This window comes from Ostrea edulis, chromosome 7, assembly GCF_947568905.1.
Source record: "Ostrea edulis chromosome 7, xbOstEdul1.1, whole genome shotgun sequence".
NCBI classification, from domain to species: domain Eukaryota; kingdom Metazoa; phylum Mollusca; class Bivalvia; order Ostreida; family Ostreidae; genus Ostrea; species Ostrea edulis.
Window position 1 is genome coordinate 22,441,029 of NC_079170.1, and position 10,673 is coordinate 22,451,701.

Here is a 10,673-nt window from a genome sequence, read left to right on the forward strand (position 1 = left end):
AAATAATTTTGAAATTCAAACAAATGCCTGTAATCTTTCAGTTATATTGTGCATTGATACATTCAAATATAAGGTCTTTTGTGTTTTCGATCACATTTTACATTTATCAATTACATTGCTGTTTATTTCTTAATAAGGAAATTATTACTCAATAAGTAGTTTAATAGTTTATGATTAAACTCTGATTAGAATCCGTCTTCAATATATTTTGTTTTATTAAAAACGTTGATTCCCATTTCCATTTGTGTGTTATTTATAACTCCTTACTTAACTTTGTAAGCGAGGGCTGAAATTTAGTTTTTTTTTTTTTTTTTTTTTTTTTTTTTTTTTGCTGTAAAACAAATCTTTGGTTTTGTTTTATTGTTTGATTTAGAGAATTTTAGAAAATTCATAACTGAATCCATTTCTAAAAAGCATGTGCTATGTTATTTTATATTCAAATAGCGAAATCGGTTGCTTTTTTGCAAGACTATCATAAATCTGTTCACCAGATTTTAATAACCCATCCTCACTAAAAATGTCTTTAAACTATAATATGCCATTTTTTTTATCCAATCATCAAAACATATTGATTTGCCTTTTTAAAATTATTTGACCAAATTGGTTGCAGAAGGAATGCTTCTGTGAAATTAAGAATTTGGTTTTTGTTATTGTTTTGACTTAAGTTAAAACAAGATTGATTGATTCCATATTGTTTAATGTCCCATTCGAAAAAATTTCACTCATATGGAGGCGTCACCATTACGGGTGAAGGGCTACATAATTTAGGCTTATGCTCGGCGTTTACCGCCTTTGAGCAGGAATGGATCTTTATCGTGCCACACCTGCTGTGACACGGGACCTCGATTTTTGCGGTTTCATCCGAAGGACCTCCCCATTTTGTAACCTCTTACGACAAGCAAGGGGCACTGAGGACCTATTCCAACCCAGATCTCCACGGGACGGTTAACACAAAGAAACACCTGTTTATAGAACACTGGGAAATATGTTTCAGTGATTAATATGAATACTAGTATTCAATAATTTGTAGAAACTCTCTATATATTCTTTAAATATACATGTACGTTTACTTGTAAGAAAGCGTGGAATCCACATTGCTTTTAATGCTTTCAGTTTAGACTCTACATCAACTACATATATCCATACCTTCATCTTTTGTATCGCCTATCAAAATCTTCCTTTTAATTCTATCCGTTTTATTCAATAAAAAGTTAAGTAACAGCCTATTCGTGTCTTTTATAAATTTAGTATCGGGTAATTCAGTTTGTATAATGTTTAAAATGTTTCCTTTTGTTTTTATATTCGCTACTTTCTAAATGGAGTTATTCAATTTCCAGTAACCTCTTCCTCATGTATTTTCGTGTGAATCAATATCAAATCTGTGTATAGGAGAGGCCGTTCTATGTTTTAAGAAATTGTGCTCTATCCTTTTGTTTTAACATCTAGACAATAAAATATGTTCAAATCAAATCAAATCTGATTGCTTTATGATCAGACATTCTTTTTCCATTAGAATGAGTTCCTGGAATTTACGTAACATAGTATGTCTACTTTTACCTAGAAGTGTTTTACTTATGAAAAGCAAATAAATTCTACTTCTGGGTGTGTAAGATGCATCGCATCACATAAACCATATGTGTTATTGTTTTTACTTATCCATATATCTACAAGATTTAACTGAGAAATGATGTGTTTTAGTATTTTAGCGCTTTTGTCTGTGTAACTGTCTAATTTACAAATGAAGTCTCTACTGAAAATGATATTAGATGAAGAATATGAGCAATTATTTATAAAAGATCTCAATCTTTTACAAAATTGTATTCCATATGTTTCATTGTTGGGTGCATATACATTAACCAGAATAAATCCTATATCCGTCAATTTCACATTAATTGATAATTTTCACCCATCATTCGATCTACATGTATGAGTATAAAAAAATTCAATGTCTAGTCCCTTTTTCATTAGTACTGAAACTCCTCTGCTAGAGGAAGGAATCAGAGAAACAATGTATGGATTTCCCATACTATGAGTAGTTATACAGCGATCCATTCTTTCAATACAATGTGTTTCTTGTGTAAAGGCAATATCAATTTTCGACTTTTTAAACCAATTAGATGTATAATATTCTAATCACTTTTGTTAAGTATATCAATCTCTTGCATTAACAGACACACTTTTTAGATTATCCATATTTCAAAATACAAAACATTCTTTAAAAAAATAATTGCTATTTTCCTTAAACAGTAACAACTTCATTGTCCGCTTGAAGTCCGAGTTAGCGGTTCTAGGGCTATTGCTAGTATTAAGGGTAAAACTAACTTTTGCAGTTCCGATTTTTAGGGTGAAGTACATTACTTTTAGGAGATGTCCTTTTGTTTTCTGAAATGCTACTCTTCGTATGCGCGAGAATCATTCGCTGAGATTCGGTCTTGTTTCCTGGGGTAGACTGCGGACGGCCTGAGATACGGCGGAGGCACGAGGCGATTTCTGAAATATTATTATTATACATTTATAAAGCGTTTATCTTATTAAGACAATTGCCCTGAAGCGCTTGACATAAATGGTAAAGATAATGAACAGTGATCAATCTCATGTAAAACATGTAAAACAATAAAAACAAGGAACATTAGAAAAAGGCATAGAATAATACTAAAACACAGGGATTTTTGGGGTGCGTATTTGAAAAAACTGTATACATAAATACCGAATTACAGATTAAACGCAAGTTTTAAAGATATGTTTTAAGGTTGTTTTTTTTTAAAAAAAAACAGCTAATGAATCTTCAACATGAAGATCAAACGGGAGGCAGTTCCTTAAAGCTGATGAAGAAACATCAAACCGTCTTTCGCCATACAGTTTAGGACCAGCGCGTGGCGTTTTAAGGTATAACGAATCCACGGACTTGAGTGTTTGCTGAGGATGGTAGACTTGTATTAGTTCCTGGATGTATGTTAGAGCTAATCCATGTAGAACCTTGAAAGTATACAATATGACTTTATATTTCGTTCGATATGTCAGAGGTAACCAGTGAAGCGATTTGAGAATGGGTGTAATATGCTCATGTTTCCGTGAACGTGTCACTAGCATGACAGCAGTGTTTTGAACTTTCTGTAACTTCTGCAAGGATGCTGAATTAACACCATAAAGAAGTGCATCTCTATAATCAAGAATCCTCCGTTATAAGAGATCTAATTTTCCCGATATTTCGAAGTTGAAAATAACATGATTTAGTCAATGTACTTATTAAAACATCCCAAGATTTTTGACACATGAAGCACTAGTGACGACAGATCCACCGAAAGCCAGTTGATATCCCGAGAATTCACTAGCTTTACGTTTTGGTATAAAGATGATAAGTTCTGTCTTTCCCTGATTTAGCTTGAGTATGTTGTTTTGCATTCAGTTGTCAATATGAGAAAGACATCGTTGAAGTATGTCTGCAATGCTGTCCCAGCTGTCGTTCTGATCTGTAGTAATCAAGTATACCTGAGTGGCATCCGCGTAGCAATGATAACACATGTTATGCCTCCGACAAATTTGTCCGATTGGTTTGGAGAACATACAATATAGACAATAAAGTCCTAATAGAGATCCCTGTGGAACAACAAAGTGAATTAGGAACTCTTTGGATACTGTAGATCCAACAGAAATTTGTTTATTTCGACCAGAGAGATATGACTTGATCCATGACAGAGCCGATCCCGTGATACCAAAAGCATACCCCATACGTCTGATCAGCATATTATGATCTATGACGTCGAATGCGGCTGAAAGATCAAGCATCACGAGCGCAACACATGAATTCTCGTCCAATGCAGAAGTTATATCACGGTGAACCCGTATTAAAGAAAGCAAAGTATATTGCGTTTGCACATGTATGAATCGTAGCACCCTTGTCTAGCCCAGCAGCCCAGAAGCCATAGGACGAATAAATATGAGTTCCCATACCTATACTTGATTCTTAAACTTTACCAAAACCCTTAAAGAAATAACGGAGTTACATTGCTGGATCCAGTAAATTTTCTATCAAGTCTTTGCTCCTCACGAAAATATTAACTGCTGTGAAGTTGAAACCTCAAACAGACAGCAGACACATCAATTGATGAATTTCTTCTTCAGATGACAGAGCAGACCAGACTGGTATTGAACTGTGTGAACCCTTATCATTTCTATGCCAAACAAATGGTGCAGGCTTGTGTTGGTGGAGAACACAATCAAGACGTCATTGGTGAACCAGCTTACAATGAGAAGATGCTGTTAAAGTATGCCAGCGTATCAACGAAGAGCAGGATGTACATCATCAGTGCCTGCTGATTTGAAAAGCATTCCAACTGACCCAGGCATCTTGTTTTCAAAGAATACAGTGGAATTGCACTCTGGTCCATACGGAATAGTGGTGAACAATGAGATTCTGGAGTCGAACATTTATGGCAGTTTACACGCCAAAGAACTGGAGTCTCTCAGGAAGTCCTTTTTTATCGAAACCATTGTCACCAGCTACTAGTAAGTACAAACTCCCAAAGAGGGAAATGCTTTTTCAAGATATAACAGCAACATCAAATGGAGTGCCCCGTTTCTTCGAGATAGAAAGTATGTTATGTCAGTGAAAATAAAGAGAAAGAAATGCATTATCAGCCATACTACAATGGTCTACTGAGTCTTTTTGGAATCCGTGGCGGTCTTTTCTTTGCCTTATTGAGCAAATTCAGCTTCACAAAAAAACTATTCCGTCGGTACTCGTCTTGTGTCACCAGCGGATTCTTTAAATCTACTGCTTCAGACAACTGAAACATATTGAGACTTCTATTTTCCCCCATGATATTCATCTCGAAAGGCTGGAAAACAGAGACTGATGGAGATCAGCAGTCCCCTCCTGATATAGTTAAAAGCACCAAGATAAGGAAACAGAGGTCGGTTATGTGACTACCCTTATCTGTATGATCCAGATTGATTCGAAGGAAAGGACAAACTCCCAAGAGAGGGTAGCGTTCTGGCCTCTGAGGTGTTCCAGGACACCTAACTCGTCCAGCGGGCAATCTATATAAATCAGATCCTACGATACGCACAAAATCGCTATAATAGGATCTGACATAACCCCATAGGGGGTCATGTCCACATGACCCTTTGCTTGGAATATTCATGAGAACAATCAGCCAGTCAGATTGCGCCATACAGACAATGATGGCTATTTAGGCGGATCCCGTCAATTCGTAAACAAGTTCCCGTAATCTCTCTCCCATGAAGTTTATTGCACACTATAAAATTGTATATTCTCACATAAGGATTTTTACACCTTTGCAATAATGCATAATCTATTCCGTTCATACAAACAACAAAACGTACAATACAAAATACACCTACATTAAATTAATTGTAAATTGCTATTTATGTATGAATATGGATGGGTATGATTTGAATAGTGTGCAAGATGGTTTACTTAAAGAGCTTCGCACCTGACATTTGGAGTAATATCAATTTTTTGGGAAGTGTATTTTTGATTTCTACATTGAAGGAGAATTAGGAAATTAAAAAGAAAAACTGGGGTCACAACGCTTGTTATTGAGCTATGGTGTTCTAAACATGACCTTTTCTGCACTTAAAATTTAATCAATTAAACTTGATTTTTCTGTTGGTGTCAACACAACATAAGCAACACAAATCAATCATTACATAAAATAGATACATAATCATGTCCTCTAACGCTACAGATGAAAAATGAAATTAATACTATTAAAGGAATTAAATAATGACCTTTTTGGACTTGATATACGAAAAACTTCGTGATATCAAATTGAGAGTTTAAAAGAACATATTAGGAGTACTGTCAATTCCTAAAATTTTACATACTTATCTAGGTCTGGTCTTCCAGTTTAAAATGCAACTGAAAAAAGTGGGGTTTGGAGATCCAATTTTTGAATTATATGCGAAAATACTGAATTTTTATACAAAATTTCGAGTAAATTAATTAAAACTTTTTTAAGAATCGGTGTTCTGTTTGAAAAAAATATACCAAACAAGTTAATAAATTGCAACATTTGAACTAGTTCTAAGTCTCAACTACCTGTATCATAAATCATAAAACTGAAATACACGTATAGGATTATAGAAATAGACGATGCATCAAAATTGGTACCGTATAAGTTTTACATTATGACCCCTGGGTCGAGGCCTCTGCTGGTGGACTGTTAGTCCCCGAGGGTCTCTACAGCCCAGTAGCTTAGTACTTCGTTACTGGCTTGAAAATACGGATGTATATTTAATTGCTGTTCTAAAATTTAGAAATTCATTTCAAAATTAAGGATTATCTCCCTCGTGCATAGCTCTTATCCTTGGACGAATTTGACTCCACTTTTTTGGCACGCTGTTTTTGGCTACATTTAGCTCTAAAACTTCATAGTTATTTCGGATTTCAAACATTTCGGTTGAGCATCACTGAAGAGACATTATTTGTCGAAATGCGCATCTGGTGCATCAAAATTGGTACCGTATAAGTTTTACATTGGATGAAACAGAAACTGTAATACCATGCAGAATTAGAACTTTTTGATTAGTGAATCCTTCCGCCACAAAATATAGTCCCTGTCAAACCTTTCAAAATTTGAATTGACACAAAAATTTCCAACTGGATAGCCTTCAGCAATAGATGTGTAATAGATTTACACCAATGGGAACAGTATTGAACTAGTGATTACTTAGTTGTAGCATCCTGCGCAGTTGTACTCAAAAGCTCAGGAGCTAACTCCCTTAATGAACGCGAGGAATATAACCCCAGTCAACGTAAACGGTACATTGTGATGTCATTTCTAGCTGTGATGTGTTTTCTTTCAAACCAAACAATCCCTGTAATTTTCCTTGAATTGTGAACACCGTCAATTTCATAGGCGACGCGCTGATTGGCTAACATAAAGTTCACATGAAAATGACGCCTAGTTGGAATATGTCAGATCTTCTTACGCAAAGTATACGGCGCGTATCTAAGAAATCTGATTTTAATGGTTTACCGGCGTGGAGTTATCGGCTCTTTTCCGCTAGACGGCGCTATCACCGCATTGGTCCTTCACTTTTGCTACGTCATGACGAGCAGAAAGATGTACGGCGAAATGAGATTGCCTGAATTGCGCAGAGAGTTAAGAAATAGGGGTGCTAAGTTGTCTGGACGCAAGAATGAACTTATAGAAAGGTAAATACAAATAAAGAACTACATTTTGGTGGCTTCTGAGTCAGGTAAACAGTGCAAGTGAAGTAAACAAATAGGCGTACGTACACACACACAAACAAAATGTGTGCCGTCAAGAAGCGGTACATTGTTTCACTTGACATGTGTGTTGTAGGCGCACATGTGTAAACATAACAATATATGTAAATGGAAAAAACATGTATACATGCATATATGATGTATATTAATTCCAAAATACATTTATTTGCCAAAAATATCCGATATATATGTCAATGATTGAGAAGAGAGAGGGTGGTGGGTGGGGAGGGGGGTGTAGACTGTGTGTCAGCTACCATTAGGAATACAATCATTGTACAATCACTCTGACCACAGAAACTCTGCAGACGGCCCTGAGACATGCCCTGTGTGTATCAAAACTATATACAACACCCTGCTGTCTTGGTCATGTAAATTTCAGTTAAATAACAATGACCATAGATGGACTCCACCCACATCCACTCCAGTGATCGATGTAGAAACCATATGGTATTTTGGGTGGTCTTTCAGGGATGTATCCACTCCCCCTAAAATTGACGAACCAGAGGTTGATTTTTGATAAAATGTGAAACAGCCATTAAGTGCATGGTCACAAAATGTTTAACTTATTTCTGAGTCCAAAAAATGGGTAGTGAAATGTAAGGGCCTCGCTCAGCGAGTCCCTACCCACCACAGGCACCTGAAATATGGATAGCTTGTATAGATCTTATGTACATAACCCCATCCCTCTAGAATGAAAATATTTTATACAAAACCAAAAAGATATAAGTCGTTCAGAATAGTATGCTTCTACCTTCTGTTAGCTTTTGAGATGACCACATGTGAGATACTAATATTTCCCCACCGAAAAGCTCGGGTTCCATGAGATAAATGGCAGAATAAGACAAATAAAACGGATGGCATGGGATTTAGACGAGAGACACAAGTAGAACTACATTAGCCTGATGAGATATTGGCAGAAATTCCTTCGATAAAGTTGGTTTTTACCCCGAGAATCGGTCTCGAAGCAGGTAGCCCCCTGTTTGTTTACATGATTTGTTGCACACCTTTACATATATTAGTATCTCACAACTGACATAATACATTTTATTGTAAATTAAAATCGTGCTTTGGAAACAATAAGAAGCCTATTTAATACAACTTGGGTTAAGAGATTCTCAAGCACCATCCCCTAGTGTCCCTTGCACTTTGATGATCAACTTTTTAAATATAATCATTATTGTTATACATGTACATATAGCAATGGTACATGTGATGTAAATGCACTACATCTAGTCATATTTTTCAGTCCCCAATCATTGTTACCAATAACTCCAATCAATCTAAATTGTATTGTAATCAAAACTTTGTTAAATACATGTATGCTATGCATGTCTGTCTCTTGTATATGTCTTAAATCATAACTGTTCTTTGTATATTTGCCCCTTGTGCATCCATAATTGGTCAAAAATTGCAGTCTACCTTAGATATTATTACATGTATTATGAATCAGTGTTGTGCTGATGTGAGTGGGATCTGAATGCAAGGTGAAGATAACGAACAGTGATCAATCTCATAACTCCTACAAGCAATACAAAATAGATAGTTGGGCAAACACGGACCCCTGGACACACCAGAGGTGGGATCAGGTGCCTAGGAGGAGTAAGCATCCCCTGCTTTATATTTTGGCACATCCAAATCATATTTTTCTTTTGTCAAACTGCAACATACCAGCTAATAAACAGTCAGTGAAATTTAAAATTTTTTTTATAGCCAATTAGTCTTGTTCTAGATGCACAAGAATCGACATGCACTATTGTAAAATAAATAAAGAGCTACATATAGTACAATGTATAATAATATTCGTACACGTGTGCATTTGACTGTATTTTAGAGAATTCAGTTTTGTGGTATAACAAAACAAAATTATACAAACACAGTATTATTGACTCTCATGCCTCAGTTCACATGTTTACAGTCAAGCTATCTATAAAACATTTAATTATTTTTAAAAAATTACGGAGGCAGGTGTTAGTCATATTCTGATACAGAATAGTTACTTTAAATTGTCTATTAAATTTATATTTTTCCTTCCAGATTAGAAGCTTATGACCGCAATAAAAACTTTGGTGTCTGTAGCGATGATTTTCCAGAGTACAACATACAGCTACCTGACCCACTGAAATACAAGGATTTAAACAGTGATTGCAAGACCGTGTCAGTGGAGCTTAACCATGTGCATTCATATTTATCTGGCTTTGACAAAGTGCTTGACAAGGTTCCCATTGAACTGTACAATGAACAATATCTATGCTACATTAGAATGTTTTTAGATGAGGAAATGCGGTGTTTTTATTTTCGGTCAGCGTGTAGAGCTGCAATGAAGAAGAGTGTGTTCTACAATATAGATGTAAGCATATCAAGTGAAAGTGATATTTTAGAATGCCAATGTGAGTGTGGTGCCGGAATGGGACCTGGGGCCCATTGCAAGCATGTGTGTGCGGTACTGTATGCACTTGTTATGTTTTCTAAAACCAAATTTGTCATTGTTGAAAACACATGCACAGAAAAACTTCAGTCATTTCACAAAGTAAAGAAACACACAGGTTCGCCTGTAAAAATGGAAAATGTCAGCATGGGATCCTTTCACAGAAACTCTGTTCACTTTGATCCACGCCCAGTTGGAGCTCCAGGAACTGACCCTGAGGAATATCAGCAGTATTTTCGTAATGTTTGTTTGAATTTCAAAGGTATTTCCCAAACTCCAATATTTCAGATCTTTGAACCAGCAAATGGTAGGGCCTTGGAACATGATCATGACCACTTTGAAAAGACCCCAGAGGACAATTTCTTGGAGGTATTTGGACTAACTTCACTTACACAAAAACAAGCCGAAGGTATTGAGTTGAAAACACGAGATCAAGGTGCTAATTCTATCTGGATGGATGAAAGACGGAAGCGCATACAGTCTTCAAATTTTGGACGAGTGTGTAAAATGACAGAAAAGACCAATAGAGAGAAACTTGCATTTTCATTGATCAATCAGAAAGATTTTATTTCAAAAGCTGATGGGCGACAGAATGAAGACAAAGCAGTAAGCATGTATGAAAGAACAACAAAGAGTAGTGTGACCAGATGCGGAATATTTGTCCCACAGAACATGCCATTCATTGGAGCAAGTCCTGATGGAATAGTGTCGGATGACATTTTATTCGAAGTAAAATGTCCATTTACAGTAAAGAACAAAGAAATTAATGTGAAAACCGTACCATATCTTACGGAGGGAGAAGTTGGACTTGAACTCAACAAGACTCACAACTATTATTATCAAGTTCAAGGACAAATGTTTTGTAGTGGTCGACGTATTTGTCATTTTGTAGTGTACATCATATCGGACATCAAATGTGTGTGCATTGAAAGAGATGATAGCTTCATTGCGCAAATGTTGGAGAAACTCCATGCATTCTATACACAGTAC